Source organism: Sciurus carolinensis, unplaced genomic scaffold (assembly GCF_902686445.1).
Source record: "Sciurus carolinensis unplaced genomic scaffold, mSciCar1.2, whole genome shotgun sequence".
In the NCBI taxonomy this organism is placed as follows: domain Eukaryota; kingdom Metazoa; phylum Chordata; class Mammalia; order Rodentia; family Sciuridae; genus Sciurus; species Sciurus carolinensis.
This window is the reverse complement of record NW_025920269.1, coordinates 195,038-212,309: the sequence shown is the minus strand read 5'-3', so window position 1 is coordinate 212,309 and position 17,272 is coordinate 195,038. Positions and strand designations below refer to the sequence as shown.

General features: G+C 33.7%; 1 pseudogene; it reads right to left on the bottom strand.

The window, feature by feature from the left end:
* The window catches only part of LOC124975413 (chromodomain-helicase-DNA-binding protein 1-like), a 97,781-nt pseudogene that overhangs the window by 3,271 nt on the left and 77,238 nt on the right, over positions 1-17,272 (bottom strand).

The window sequence follows — 17,272 nt, the reverse complement described above, 5'->3', positions numbered from 1 at the left end:
ATCTATGATGGTGATCTATGGATCACTGTGTTTATGTTTATTTATGGCAAACCAAATATATCACTGCATGATGTGGTATGCATTTTTTAATTACTTTCCATTGTTGATAAAGAAAAGAACTGTTGGAAAATTTTACTCTGTCTCTCATACCTGTGTTGTTACAGAAAACTCACAATTTTTTCTAATGCTCTGCTCTTCCACTTTCTAATGTTTAATCTGAGTTTACTTCCCTTCACAATGTATGCCCACTTCTTTTGCTTTCTTTTGTTGTCTGTTTTACTTTAGTTTTCTTATTCTTTGTTCTCTCTTCTTCTCTCCACTTTTTTATTTACCAACTTTCCTCTGATATAAGCTATGGGAAGCAATCCTTATTTAGCAAAATCAGACTAGGCTGAGCCATGGGATGCAGGGACCTGATTCCAGGAACTAACAGGCGAAAAGGTCTGTCCTAGATTACCAGGAAGCATGTGGTGCTGCATGCCAGTGGTTCCCTGTCTCCTTCTGGAATATCTCCCCTAAGGGGATGGTTTCCCTAACTGTACTCTATCTTTTTGATCACAGAAGAAGCTCCTCCATGTTTTAACCCCCTTTACCTGTGAATTAAAAATAAAAGAGAGTTGGATGAGTAGTTAGAGGATAGCGATTGTAAGACCAGGCCCATTATGTCTCCTCTCATTTAAAAAGATTATTGTCTCTTGTGTGTTTCTTGAGTACATAAGCTTTTGGGAAATACACTGAAAAACAGTCAACATCCTCCTCCACCAGTTAAACCTTTCCTCATCCACATGGGACATGGCAGAGAGGACCTCCACACTAAGCAGATCCTGAAATGGAATTCAACTACTTTATTGACATTCTAATTTAATCTGTTACTGAAACTTAATAAGATATGCCACTTATTACCATTTCACTCTTTTTCCTTTCTATATATTTCTTATGTTTAACTCTTCAACTATTAAATCTACTAGTATCCATGTTTTAAATAAACATAGCCAATGTTATTTTATAATATGTGGTTCTTACCTTCTATAGGTCCTGTTATGCCATGTTTTTCTCTTTGATATGCATCACCAGATAAATGATCAATGCACTTCTGAGGAAGACTCAGAGAGATACCCTGGCAAAATAAACATCAATAATGAGGTGCATAAAGGTTTATTAATCACTAAGGTGACACCCAATTTTCCAGTTTGAAATAAATTAAACTTAAAAACTAGAGAATGACACTTTGAAAGCTGACACATTTTATACCATAAGCTCATATATCCTCTGCAAATAAATAAATTTTACCTTCTCTTCTTCAGCTGGTATGTGTTCCATAACACTTCCTGGTAGGCAAGAGATGAGTTTTTCACATTAAAGTCTTCAGATGAAGCATTGGCCTGTTTGGGGAAGAATAGAGAAGACACAAGTAGAAATATAATTACTCTGCAGAAACCTCCCCAAGCTGGTACATTGTACAACTAGAAGTTGTGGAAACAAGTAGTTGACATTTTAGTTACATCAGGAAGGAGAAAACCATATACTCCTCTTGGTCTTACAATTTTTAAGTGTCTTCCATGTTTTTTGCTTATCATTTAGGTTTTTACCTTTCTATTTCTTATGCTCTTTTCATTGTTTATTTTTCTTTGCATTTGTCTTCTTTTCTATCATGTGTATCTGCTCAATATTCCATTTGTAGTATTCATCCTCCTTCTCCTTCTTTTTCCCTTCCACCACTTACATTTTGGTGCCAGGAATGTAACTGAGAGGTGTTCAACCACTGACCCACAACCTCAGTCCTTTTACATTTTATTTACAGACAGTCTTGCTGAGTGTTTATGGTCTCACTAAATTGCTGTGATGGCTTTAGACTCATGGTCCTTCTGTCCCAGCCTTCAAAGCCACTGTGATAACAGGTGTGCATCACCATTCCCAGCCAACATTTGCCTATATATTTTAATATTAATTTTGGAATCATTAGTGGCTAAAGTTTTGTTCATTGTACATTATCACTCATCACTTCTCATTGGTTATTAACATTACAGAGATTATTTTAATGTTTTATAAGTTAAACATGTGCTTTGCTTCTAAGATTTTGCTACTACTGGTAGTTGTTCTTTGTTCTTAAAGAATTTTGGATGAGTGAGTGATCCTGGAACTTTTGTCACACTGATTTAGGTCTTTGACAATGAAATATAAACCATGATCAGGTTATATCAAAAGAGAAATTGGTTCACATAATGTGACCATAATTAAGAAGGGGAAAGAACTCTATTCAAGTGCATGACAAACCTATGCATATTAACACAGAAAACACAAGAGAGCAAAGCAATAAGAAACCACCAAAGTTTCTAGTTCCCTGAGAACTTAATCCACAGACATTTTTGTGAAAGATATGCTGTACACAAATTCAAATAATTGATTGTAAATAATTGAGAAACTAAGAAAAATAAGAAATAAGTTAATGGACTCAATACAGATTTTGAAAGTACATTCTAACAAGGAAATTGAGATCCTGAAGAAACTCTGAAAATGATAAATTCACTCACTCAAAAATATCTGAATGGGAAATATCATCAAATTACTGTATCAATCAGAAGGAAGAATGTTAAATCTTGATGATGTGGAAGAAGTAGACTTCTGTATAGTAATAAGAATGAAAGACATTAAACAAAAATATACATGAGTTCTGGGACAAGTTCAAAAGACCCAATGGAAGACTCAGACCTTGAGGAAGGAATGAAGATAGAGACAAATTTCATAGAAAACTCATTCAGGGAGCATATAACTAAAGAGTTCCGTACTTATGGGAACAATGGACATCCAGGCACAGGATTCATTTTGAAACCCAAATAGATGTGGCCTATACAGAATCTGTCCAGATTATACTTCAGTGAAAATGCCAAAAATTCAGAAACAAATCATTGTTTGTATAAATTCAGGAAAGAAGCCCCAAGTCACTTATAAAAGCTGATACATCTGGATAATCCTAAAGGCCAGCAGCACATTTCAAGTGATAAAACAGAAATATTGCCAACCTTTCTTGCTATCTGAGTCAAAGTAATTGTTCAGAATCAAAGCAGAAATAAAATGAAGACAAGAATAAACTGAAATAATTCATTACAAGTAAGTAAACATTGTGGAAGATACACAGAGGAATCTGATGTGAACAAAAAGAAAAGCAAAACCAATCTTGACAGCATAGGAAATAATACATTTTACTAGAATTATAGATAAGCAGATGAGAATTAATAGTGAATCCAATATTAAAAAGCAACACACACCTCACTATTTAACACTACATGCAAAATGTCTTAATTTTTAATTCTCCACTTAAAACATATAGCCTAAAATACACCCAAATATATATTGTCAGCAAGAAACCCTGCTGACTTCCAAAGGTGTTCACATACTAGAACTGAAAAGATGAGAAACAATATTCCATACAAACAAAAGCCACAGGCAAGAAAGGGTTGCTATTCTCATACTTGATGAATTCAAGCAACAATTACCCTCAGGTGACAAAGAAGGTAACTACATATTGATAATGGAAAACACCAAAAAAGAAGATAAATGGGTGTAAATACTTATGCTTGAATGATAGTGCACCCAATTTTATAAAATAAACACTACATATTCTGTAGGGACAGATAGGCCCCAATGATGTAAGAGCAGGTGACTTTAATACAACATAATTAGTGAAAAGGTCACCTGAATAAAATATCAATAAAGTACCTCAAATTGAATTCAGAATGACTTAACAGATGTCTACAGAATGTTTCATCTGATAATAGAAGAACATACCTAGATTTCAGTAACACAAGGAATTTTATAATATATCAAGTATTAGAATACAAAACAAGACTTAGTAAATGCAGAAACAAATAAAATAAAAGCAAAATCAATCATGAGACTCAACATATTACAATGGAAAACTATTAGAAAACAACACACAGTCCTGGGAAAACCATGTATCCATACAAAGATGAATGAAGTTTGATCCCTAACTCTTACCCCTCACATAAGTCAACTGAAAGTGAATTATTCTAGTAATGCTTCAACTGCTACAAGAAAATTAAAGCTGAATACTTCAACATGTTCACTTGAGTATCATTTTCCTTAACAAGACACCTAAAGCATAACAAATAAAACCAAGAATCAGTAGTTGGGATGGCATCAAATTAAAAAGCTTCTACACACCAATGGAAACAATTATAATGTAGAAAGTAAGCTTACAGAATGGGGGAAGATTTTTGCCACCTTATTCTCAAATATGGGATTAACATTCAGAATATGTAAAAATCTCACAAGACTTATCTCCAAGTAACAAATGACCCAAGAAATAAATGGACAAAAGAACTACAGAGATACTTCTTTAAGAAAGAAATGCAAATGACAATAAGTATATGAAAAAAAATTTCAACTAGTCTAACAGTAAGGGAATTACAAATGAAAAGTACTTTGAAATTGTACTCCAGTTAAAATGTCAACTATAAGTAAATGCTAACAGAGATGCAAGGAAAAGTTCAAGTTCACTCATCTTTTGTTGATGGAACTTCAAATTAGCACCATTACCCTGGTAAGCACTATAGAGAAACTTCAAAAACAATAGTAATGGGACCACTGTATGATCCAGCTACCTCAGTTACTGAAACATATTCAAAAGATCTAAAATAAGCATATTATTTATTGGTAGAAACATAATGTATATAGCAGCAAAATTCAACATAGCCAGGTGATGTAATCAGTCTAGGTACCAATCAGCAGATTAATAAACAAATTATATATATATATATATGTATATAAATATATATATGCACACACATATACATATATGTATATAGAGGTATATATGTGATTTGTGTGTATATATTATTTTTAAAAATATTTTTATTTGTAGATGAACACAATATCTTTATTTTTTTTAATATGGTGCTGAAGATCAAACCCAGTTACTCACAAGCACCAGGCAAGTGTTCTACAACCAAGCTACAATCCCAGCCCCCATAGTGAAGTTTTTCTAGTCATAAATGAGAATGATATCATGGCACTTTTTAGTAAATGAATGAAAAAGGAAAATATATCATACTAGGTAAAATAGACAAGAGACTTAGAATGTAAAAGATTTCCATCATTTGAAGAATATTTTCTGTCATTTGAAGAAGCAAGACAAAAATAAAGGGTAAAAATGGGTAGTTTTATGAAAAATAAAAAGAGAACAGATGAGTAGAGGAAATGAATTAGGACTGGAGAGAGGAGGGAAAGCACAGAGAGCAATGATGGAATGAATCTGAGCAAACTTTACTGTGTACACATGTGAGAATACCACTGTGACTTTGAACTTTATGTATACCCATAAAGCACAAAATAAGACAACTATAAACAAACAGAAGAATGATATGTGAACTAGAGGAAGCTGACATCAGGAGGGAGGATGAAAATGGGAAAATATTGGGTACTTAATTGGAGAAAGTTTTATTCCAAGCTTATAATTATGTGAAAATGAACTGTGATCTTATGTACAACAATAAAGAACTAAGAAGAAGAATTAAACCTCATAAAAACCTATAGAAACTGTATGATCTCTTGGAGCATGAACAATACATTTGCATGTTCAACGGATCACTGATGAATTTGGGGAGGCACACAATGAGTCGCTTAGACTCAGAGCGACTGCACCAGGGCTCCAGGTGACTGCACAGGGGAGGGGCCACACAGTCAGATGATTAGGTGCAGAGCACGGTAATAGGACCTAGATGGCTTCTTGGTAGAGGAGCTGCAGAGAGATGCTTAGGGGCAGAGCGAAGTTTCCAGGACTGTGGGATCTTCTCTGAGGAGGGGCAGCCTAAGGAGATTCGTCAGTGCAGGACGAGGCTCCCAGACCCAGGAGGCAATATGGGACCTTGGGGACATTGCAGAGGAAGGCTGCCCAACCCAGGCAGTAGTTGTGGATTGAAGGGAAATTCTAGGAGGGGAGCTGACCAGCGAGACATCCCCAACAGGTGAGTCTTCCCTGCTGGACAAGATTTTCCCACAAGGATGGTAAAACCAGAGACACAGGCCCAAACTGGCCTTGCCTCTGCCAGCAGCCTAGTACCCCTTTGGATAACCATTGGTAAACAAGTGGAGTCACCTCTTCCCACTAGCAGGGAATATACCCCACCTGAAGGCCACCTAGAGAGGCAGCTACTTTGTTGTGCACTGCATTATCAACTTCATCCAAGACTTCAGACTACTGAAGGTTAAGAGGTGATATACAAGGAATATTCACAGACACTATAAGTCAATAGAGGAAATCTGCAATATCTCAGCGATCCACTGATACCTGAACAATATGAGAAAATGAGGGAAGAAAATGCCCCCCAAAATTCTAGATGTTACATCAATAAAATCCAATGACAGCATGGCAGAAGAAATGTCAGTAAGGGAGATCAGAATGTACATAATTAAAATGATCAGCAAAGCAAATGATGAGATGAAAGAGCAAATGCAGGCATTGAATGATGGCACCAATTGACAGGTAAAAGAGCAAATACAGGAAGCAAAAGATCATTTCAATAAAGAGTTAGAGATATTGAAAAAAAACCAAACAGAAATCTTTGAAATGAAGGAAACAATAAACCAAATTAAGAACTCTACAGAAAGCATAACCAATAGGATAGAACACCTGGAAGAAAGAACCTCAGATATTGAAGACAAAATATTTAATCTTGGAAACAAAGTTTACCAAACAGAGAAGATGGTAAGAAATCCTGAACAGAATCTACAAGAATTATTGGATATCAAGAAAAGGCCAAATTTAAGAATTATTGGGATTGAGGAAGGCTTAGAGAAACAAACCAAAGGAATGAGCAATCTATTCAATGTAATAATATAAGAAAATTTTCAAACTCTGAAGAATGAAATGGAAAATCAAGTACAAGAGGTTTATAGGACTCCAAATGCACAAAATTACAATGGACCCACACCAAGTCACATTATAATGAAAATACCTAACATACAAAATAAAGACAGAATTTTAAAGGCTGCAAAAGAAAAGAACTAAATTACATTCAGGTGGAAACCAAATGGATAACAGCAGATTTTTTAATCCAGACCTTAAAAGCTAGAAGGGCCTGTAACATTTTTCAAGTCATGAAAGAAAACAGATGCCAACCAAGAATCTTATACCCAGCAAAACTTACCTTCAAATTTGACGATGAAATAAAATCCTTCCATGATAAACAAAAGCTAAAAGAATTTACAAAAGGAAAGTGAGCATTACAGAACATTCTCAGCAAAATATTCCATGAGGAAGAGATGAAAAACAATGATGCAAATCAGCAAAGGGAGGAACTATCTTAAAGGAATAGTCAATAAAGGACAAACAAAGTTCTCTAAAATTTGAGCCAAATTACCAGGAATACAAATCCTATCTCAATAATAACCCTGTATGTTAATGGCCTGAACTCATCAATCAAAAGACATAGACTGGCAGATTGAAGTTAGAAGAAAGATCCAACAATATGTTTCCTGCAAGAGACTCACCTCACAGAAAGAGATACCCAGAGACTAAAGGTGAAAGGATGGGGAAAAACATACCATGCACATGGACTCAGCAAAACAGTCAGGGTATCCAACCTCATTTCAGATAATGTGGACTTCAAGCCAAACCAAGTCAGAAGGGATAAAGAAGGACATTTCATACAGCTTAAGGGAAGCATAAATCAGCAAGACATAGCAATCATAAATATCTGATCCCCAAACAGTAGCTTATCCATGTATGTAAAACAAATCCTTCTCAGTTTCAGAAAACAAATAGACCACAACACAATACTACTAGGTGATATTACCATACGTCTCTCACCACTGGACAGATCTTCCAAACAAAAATTGAAGAAAGAAGCCATAGATCTCAATAACACAATCAATAATTTAGATTTAACAGACATATATAGAATATGCCATTCAACAAAGAGTGAATACACTTTCTTCTCAGCAGCACATAGATTCCTTCTCTAAAATAGACAATATATTATGCCACAAAGCTAATGTTAGCAAATAAAAGAAGATAGGAATATTACCTTGTATTCTATCAGATCATAATGGATTGAAATTAGAAATAAATGACAGAGTAAAAAACAGAAACTACTCCAACACCTGGAGATTAAATAATATGCTATTGTATGATGAATGGATTGCAGAAGATATCAGGAAGGAAATTTTAAAAAATCTTAGAGTTAAATGAGAACAAAGAAATATCATATCAAAATCTCTGGGACACTATAAAAGCAGTACATAGAGGAAAATTTATTTCATGGACCGCATTCAAAAAAAAAAAAAAAAAGAAAAAATGCACAAATAAATGACCTAACATTACGGCTCAAAGCCCTAGAAAAGGAAGAACAGAGCAACACTAAAAGTAGTGAAGACAGGAAATAGTTAAAATCAATGAAATTGAAAAAAAGAAACATCTAAAAAATTGACAAAATAAATAGTTGGTTCTTGGAAAAAATAAACAAAATTGATAAAACCTTAGGCACACTAACAAAGAGAAGGAGACGAAAACTCAAATTACTAAAATTCAGAATGAACAAGGAAATATCATGACAGACACGAGTGAAATACAAAACCTAATTAGAAGATATTTTGAAAATCTCTACTCCAACAAAATAGAAAATCTTGAAGATATCAATAGGTATCTAGAGACATATGAATTATCTAAACTGAATCAGGAGGAGATACACAATTTAAATAAACCAATTTCAAGTAATGAAACAGAAGAAGTCATCAAAAGTCTACCAACAAAGAAGAGTCCAGGACCAGATGGGTTCTCAGCCGAGTTCTACAAAACCTTTAAAGAAGAGCTCATTTCAATGCTTCTCAAAGTATTCCATGAAATAGAAGAGGAGGGAACTCTACAAGCTCATTCTATGAAGTCAATATTACCCTGACACCTAAACCAGACAGAGGCACATCAAGGAAAGAAAATTTCAGACCAATATCCTTAATGAACATCGACTCAAAAATTCTCAACAAAGTTTTAGGAAATCACATACAAAAATATATTAAAAAGATAGTGAATCACGATCAAGTGAGTTTTATCCCAGGGATGCAAGGTTGGTACAACATTTGAAAATCAATAAATGTGTTTCACCATATCAACAAACTTAAAGTCAAGAATCACATGAATATTGTGATAGATGCAGAAAAAGCATTTGATAAAACACAACACCCCTTATGCTCAAAACGCTAGAAAAAAATAGGGATAGTGGGTACATTCCTTAACAATGTGAAGGCTGTCTATGCTTAGCCCGTGGCTAATATCATTCTAACTGGGGAAAAACTGAAAGCATTCCCTCTAAAATCTGGACAAGAAAGGGATGGTTTCTTTCACCACTTCTATTCAACATCATCCTTGAAACTCTAGCCAGAGCAATTAGACAGACCAAAGAAATTAAAGGGATATGAATAGGAAAAGAGGAACTCAAAGTATCCCTATTTGTTTATGACATGATTATACTTAGAGGAACCAGGAAATTCCACCAGAAAACTTTTAGAACTCATGAGTGAATTCAGTAAAGTAGCAGGATATGAGATCAATGCTCATAAATCTAATGCATTTTTATACATAAGTGATGAATCTTTGGAAAGAGAAATTAGAAAAACTACCCCTCTCACAATAGCCTTAAAAAAATAAAATACTTGGGAATCAATCTAAAAAAAGAAGTGAAAGACCTCTACAATGAGAACTACAGAACACTAAAGAAAGAAATTTAAAAAAAAAAAACTTAGAAGATGGAAAGATCTTTCAAGTTCTTGGATAGGCAGAATTAATATTGTCAAAATGGTCATACTATGAAAAGTGCTATACAGATTTAATGCAATTCTATTAAAATCCCAGTGACGTACCTTACAGAAATAGAGCAAGAAATCATGAAATTCATCTGGAAGAATAGGAAACCCAGAAAAACTAAAGCAATCCTTCACAGGAAAAGTTAAGCAAGGGGTATCACAGTACAAGAACTTTGTAGTCAACTAACTACAAAGCAATAGTAAAAAAAAATGTCATGTTATTTGTACCAAAATAGACAGGTAGATCAAAGGTTCAGAATAGAAGACATGAACACAAACCCAAATAAATACAATATTCTCATACTAGACAATGGTGCAAAAAATATGCAATGAAGAAAAAACAGCCCCTTCAGAAAATGGTGCTGGGAAAATTAGAAATCCATATGCAGCAAAATGAAATTAAACCCCTATCTTTCACCATGCACAAAACTCAATTCAAAATGGATCAAGGACCTTGAAATCAGAACATTCACCCTGCATATTATAGAAGAAAAGTTATGTTCAATACTTCAACATGTTGGTTTAGGATTAAACTTCCTCAACAGGACTCCCATAGCACAAGAAATAAAAGCAAGAATCAGTAACTGGGATAGATTCAAACTAAAAAGCATACTCTCAGCAAAGGAAACCATCAGCAACGTGAAGAAAGAGCCTACAGAGTGGGAGAAAATCTTTGCCACTCATACTTCAGATAGAGCACTAATTTCCAGACTATATAAAGAACTCAAAAAACTCTACACCAAGAATACAAATAACCCAATTAACAAATGGGCTAAGGAAATGTACAGACACTTCACAGAATAAAATCTACAAGCAATCAACAAACATATGAAAAAATGTTCAACATCTCTAGTAAAAAGAGAAATGCAAATCAAAACCACCCTAAGAGTCCATCTCACCCCAATTAGAATGACGATTATCAAGAATACAAGCAACAACAGTTGTTGGTGAGGATGTGGGGAAAAATTTACACTCATACATTGCTGGTGCAGCTGCAAATTAGTGCAGTCTCTCTGGAAAGCAATGTGGAGATTCCTTAGAAAACTTGTAATGGAACCACCATTTGACCCAGCTATCATTCTCCTTGGCCTAAACCCAAAGGACTTAAAATCAGCATACTACAGAGATTGCAGCCACATCAATGTTCATAGCTGCTGAATTCCCAATACCCAGATTGTGGAACCAACCTAGATGTCCCTTCAATTGATGAATGGAAAAAGAAACTTATACACACACACACACACACACACACACACACACACACACACAATGGAATATTACTCAGCCATAAAGAATAATCAAAATATGGCATTTGGTGGAAATGTATGCAATTGGAGGATACCATGCTAAGTGAGATGAGCCAATCTCATAAATCCAAAGGATGAATTATCTCCCTGATCAGTGGATGATACACATAGTGGGAAGTGGGAAGGAGGTAAGAATGGAGGAAATAGGAATTGTATAGAGGGAAAGGAGGGGTGGGAGGGGTGGGGGAAGGAAAAAATAACAGAATGAATCAAACAATATTATCCTATGTAAAAGTATGTCTACACAAATGGTAAGCCTTTAGTTCATGTACAGAGAAACAGTATGTATCCAATTTGTGTACAATAAAAATAAATTTAAAATATATAAAGAACTAAGAAAAATAATAAATCACAATAAAAATCTACAAATCTGTCTGAACACTTGGAGAATGAACAATACATTTGCATGTTCATGGATCACTGATGAAGTTGGGGTAAATTTTTTAAAATCTCAGAACAAAATGAGAATGGAGATACAGCATCCCAGAATCTATGTGATACAATAAAAACAGTTCTTTTATCCCAGTATTTTATTTTCTTTTACTGAAGCATTTTCATACATAATAGTGGGATTCTTTATATTGTATACATAAATTTGCATAGTAGTCCTTTTCTCTTCCCTTCCCATCTCTCCCCCCTGATCTAGCAAAAGTGGTTGTAAGAGGAAACTTCAGAAAAATGACTCCCTACATTTAAAAAATCTGAGAGATTTCAAATAAAATACTAATGTTGCAACCCAAGGTATTATGAAAACAACAATAAATCAATTTGAACCAGTAAAATAAAAGAAATATTAATTATCAGAGTTTAAACTATAAAATAGAAAATAAAGGAAAAATACAACATAATAAAGGAATAGAGTTTGTTTTTGAAAAGGGAATCAAAATTGATAAACCCCTAACCAAGGTAATGAAAGGAAAGAGAAAGAAGTAACAAATAAATAAACTTAGAAACCAGAAGAGAAGTATTAAAACAGACATCACTGAAATCCAGAACACTACTAGGAATTATCTGTAAAACTTATTTTTCAATAAGCATTATGAAGACTGACATGGTAAAAAATGGAAATCCTAGAATATATGTATGAAGTAGTAGATATAAATCTAAACAACTCAAATATAAATCAAAGAAATGCAACAATCCAACCTAATAACAGGCAATTATGTTGAAGCAGTAATAAAAAGCTTCCAGGACCAGAGGTGAACACAGGGTTGAATTTTATCAGATATTCAAAGAAGTACTGATACAAGTGCCCCACCATTATATGTAAAAGAGAAGGAAAGACACTTCCAAAGTAATTCTACAAAGTCAATATTACCCCGATTGAAAAGCAAAATAAGGACACAACAAGGAAAAAAAAAAAAAAAACTACAGGCCAATATCCTTGAGGGTGGCAGTCTAAAAATCTTTATAAAGTACTTGCAAAATATCCTCAACATCACATTAAAATCAACAAACACTGCTGGACAAAGTGGTGTATATTTGCATTACCAGAAATTCAGGAGTTTGTTTCAGGTGATTTGTAGTTTCAGTCAACCTGGGCAATTTAGAGATCTGGGCTCAAAATGAACAACAAAAGGAGCTGGAGGTATGGCCAGTTGTAGAGTACACCTTGGTTAAGTCTCTGGGGTCACACACAAACACATACACACACACACCATACACCATTAACCAGCTGGTTTCATTCAAGTGATGCAAGAATGGTTCAATTTATGAAAACTAATACAATTAATACACCAGATAAAGAATCAAGGACAACATCATAAGATAATTTCAATAGATGCAGGAAAAGTCTTTGACAATATTCAATGGCCCTTCATTACAAAGCCCTGAGGAACTAGAAAGAGAAGGAACTTACCATAACATACCAAAGACCAAGTATATCTTTCCCTTCATAAATTCTTCCTAATTATATTAATCAAGTTGTACTTTAGCATTGTATTCTGATTCTTGTTATATGATGACTTACTACAGAATTTACTACTCCCACCATATTCTACAAATGTTGATTCTATGCATAAACCACAACTGTTGCTATCCTTGTTATTAGGACCCTGAGGCCTTAAACTTATATTTAGGTTGTTTGGCATCATTATTTGCATATGAGAGATGTCATGTAAAAACAATACAGAAAATATAATTTTTTTTTTAAATTTTACTTTGGGCCAACTAATGTGAAGAAAAAAAGTGGATTGCTCTTTCTGCTGCACTGTTCTACCAGAGTGGTTTCAACCACCTTTTTCTTTTTATGATCAGCATTACAGTTTTCAGGTAATGTTCTGACTTCTAGTTCCCTAGTGTCAGTGTTTTCTTCTATAATAATACAAACAAAGCAGATAGTATATGAAAATTCTCCATAATTTCAAATCAATGAGTAGTCCAGCAATAGGTATTCTTCAAATAGATTACCCTCTTTCCTTGATTCATTAGAAATTGATGTGATTTTCCTTCTTCTTTGGGGACATTCTAAGAAGGAAAAAATATTTAGGAGTAAATGCACTAAATATGAAAAGTTATCATAATAGTTTCCTTTACTGTGGGATACAAAAAGAAAGGGAACACATTGCTTAGCCATTCCAGTATAAATCCAAACTTCAATTCTTTAACTTACTAAGCTATGTCTTCTCATGGGGGTGAGAATGATTAGAGATAAGAGAGAAATGTTACTGAAAGGTTACTCCCCTAACCTCCAAGATAATTTCACAAATACTGACATTCATAAAGCTATTTTATTAATCCAAATTACCTAGGATAAATTATAGTCATGTGTAGTTTAGTGTGCTTTTAAAAAATTAGAAATTTAAATGTGATATTTTGAATGAGCTTTTGTGACTTTTATTGGCACAAATTATCTCATGAGGTGAAAACATGAGACCTGAGCTTTAAGAGTACCTTATAAATAATATTGATTGGAATCTCACAGAGTATAAGCTCTGTCCATCCTATGTGCCAAATAGCTAACAATAAATGTAAATATAAATGTTAATCTTTCCAAGAAAGAGAAGAAGAATGCCACAATCTTGAGGGGTCAGTGAGTGGAAACCACACACAGTTACTAAAAGAAAAGATTTACTAAATTACTAAAGAATGGTGACAGAGATGGCTCAAAGAACAGACATTGGAGAAATGTTTTCTGCAAGGAAATATTGAGTCATGGAGTAAATCATTTAAAAAAATAAACAAACTTTCATCTTAAATACATGCTTCATGATTAGAGGATGCTTGGATGATATTCTGGTTCCTACTTTTATATTTATGGCATTTCTCTAACCTGTTTGCTTCTTTTTATGGCACCAACTCAAGAAAACTCACCTGAACTTATATATCCCAGAAATCAAAGGTGAATACAAACTTAAGGGATAATTTTTAAAATTCAGTAGAGTTAACAGTCATTTCATGTATGTTATATAGAACACTTTATTATATAGCATTTTTTCTACAAATTTATTCATTTTCAAAAAATTAAGAAGTTTTTTACATTTGAAATCTTATTGTAGCTACTCCAGAAAATATGAAAATATATTTGTGAACTTTGAAAAGCTGATTAAAAATCAAAAGCTATAAAGTGAATAGTTACATAACTAAGCAAATAAGTTTTAAAATTTTGGGATCTCAGAGTGTGATATAAGGGTTTTGATATTTTCAGACACTATGATACAAAAAATTATGAAACTAACATCATCATATGGTTAATGAGAGGCTCTGCTTCTAGAATTTGTTATTATTTTGCACATGACATCTATCTTCAATTAAATTAAGAGTTTTAAATATACTCTTAGGGGAAACAGTCAAAAGCATGGTGAAATCCCTTTTAAATGCAAATATTTTATAATTTTATTGTATTTTCATAGTTTATTATTTACTTAGTTTTATGTGATGGTGAAGATTGGACTCAGTGACTCACATAGATGAGGCAAATCCATAAATTAATATAAATTAATATACATATTCTAAATTTCTATATTTCCTTAATTTCTAACATTATTTTAGTATAAAAATGGAGCCAAGAAAAGAAATATTGAAAAAGTTCTCCTAGAAAAGTATGGTAGTAAAATATAAATGGTCCAATAAAAAAAAAAAAAACTGCAAGCAATGTGCTTTACTTATTTCAAATTAAAGGCATGAGGGAAATCCCAAGATTCTGCCAAAAATAACTTGGACATGAATGTTAAAAAGAATGTAATGTAAGTATGATTTAAATTTCACACTAATGTAAACCTAACAAAAAATCCTTGACCAAATTTCCTATTTCTTCTGCATTGAGAAATTCACTCCTAATACAGTTTTACTGTCATATGTATTTTCCAACCCAATGTTTCCTCCACGCCCCCTCAACTAAACTACTCAATGGAACACATTGCTAATGGGAAACATTGCTAAGTTTCAAGTATTAACATCTCAAAATTCAATATTAAGAGCAAGAAAATTAATTGCACAAAAGATCACTTTACTTTTAAATGAGATTGATAGTAGAGCTCATCCAATGTAAGACAGGCACCATTTGGATCAGTTTCAGTGGGATGACTTTAGAGAAAAAATGTATAATAAAGTGGGTAGGTAGGTTTTCTCAATAAACTGTGGTGAAAATTTGGATTCACCTATATGAAATGCTATTTTTTGACTGATTTGATTAAAATATAAGCTGTTTTATAAAATTCTGCCTCAACTTTTTCAAACTATGAAATAGTCAATGAACATACCCATTTTGTTGGTGGACCTTTAATTAATTAATTAATTAATTTATCTATATGTGGTGTTGAGTGTCTCACATGAAAAACAAGTGCTCTACAATGAGCCACAACCCAGCCCCTCAATGAACACACTCTTAATTCCATTTCACACTGAAAGCTACTATATTGGCAGAACTTGAGAACAGTTTATTCTCAGAAACTGCCTCTTGAAGACTGAACTTGAATTCCAATTTATAGCTGTCATAATGTTTTCTTTTTACCTGAAGTGGAACAGACATTTGATAATGCAAGACAAGGTAGCAAGATGCAGACTGCCTTCTCTCTTGGTTATTCATGGATCACAGACTAAGTAAGCCAGCTTGAAAATTGTGGTACTGGTTTTTCAGCATGGATATCATCTACAGATAATACCCCATTTTGCAGAGTGTGGTGATGCCTGCCTGTAATCCCAGCAAATGGGGAAATTGAGGCAGGAGCATTTTAAGTTTAAAACCAGTCTCAGCAAATTAGTGAGACCCTCTACAACTTGATAACACCCTATCTCAAAACAGAACATAAGACAAAGGCTTAGGATAAGTCTCAGTGCTTAAGCATCCCTGGGTTTAGTCCTCAGTACAAAAAAAGAAAGGAAAAACAAAAACTAAACAAAAATAAAAATAACTCAGCACAAGCAAGGTCCTAAGCAACTCAGGGAAATGCTGTCTCTAAATAAAATATAAAATAAGTCTGGGGATGTGGCTTAGTTTTTTCACGTGAGTTCAATCTCCAGGACCCATCAAAATAGAAAAAATAAATAAACCTATTGCTTCACTTTACCCACAAACAGTATATTGAGTTTCATGAAACCTTAAAAAAAATTAAACACTGAATGTTCAAGTATATTTTGTTATTGGGAATACTATTGTCAGGCACACTGAAATATTATAAATCATAAAATACCTTTTTACCTGTGTAGGTCTCACTTTATTCAGATCCACATGAACATGAACTAGCAAGCACTTACATTTACAGGTAATCAGATACTCAAGAGGAAAGATTTCTACAAAAGCAGAATACTGGTAATTGTGCCTGTGTTTTCCTAAATATTATTGAAATATCATTCTTCCTCTGGTATCCAACTCCCCAGTCTCTCATTTTCAGGGTCAGTGGAACTCTCCATCTTTAAATCTACATCCTATGAAGATGCAGATTCCTGACACAAGGTTACACTCAAAGGACCAAGAGTCAGAGCTCTTTCTGTTTTTGTTTCTGATTCTGGAAAATAAGCTAAATTGGGTTTCAATCACAGGTCTTAGCATAAACACATTACCAACTACTGAACTGAACCTCTTCAATGACTTGCCCATCAGTTATCTCCATGATCTACCATGATCTACCATACATATACATGGGAAGGACATCAGTAAGTTGGGAAAAGAAGTGGAGAAGAATGGACACCTGCTAGAGACTATAGATCCA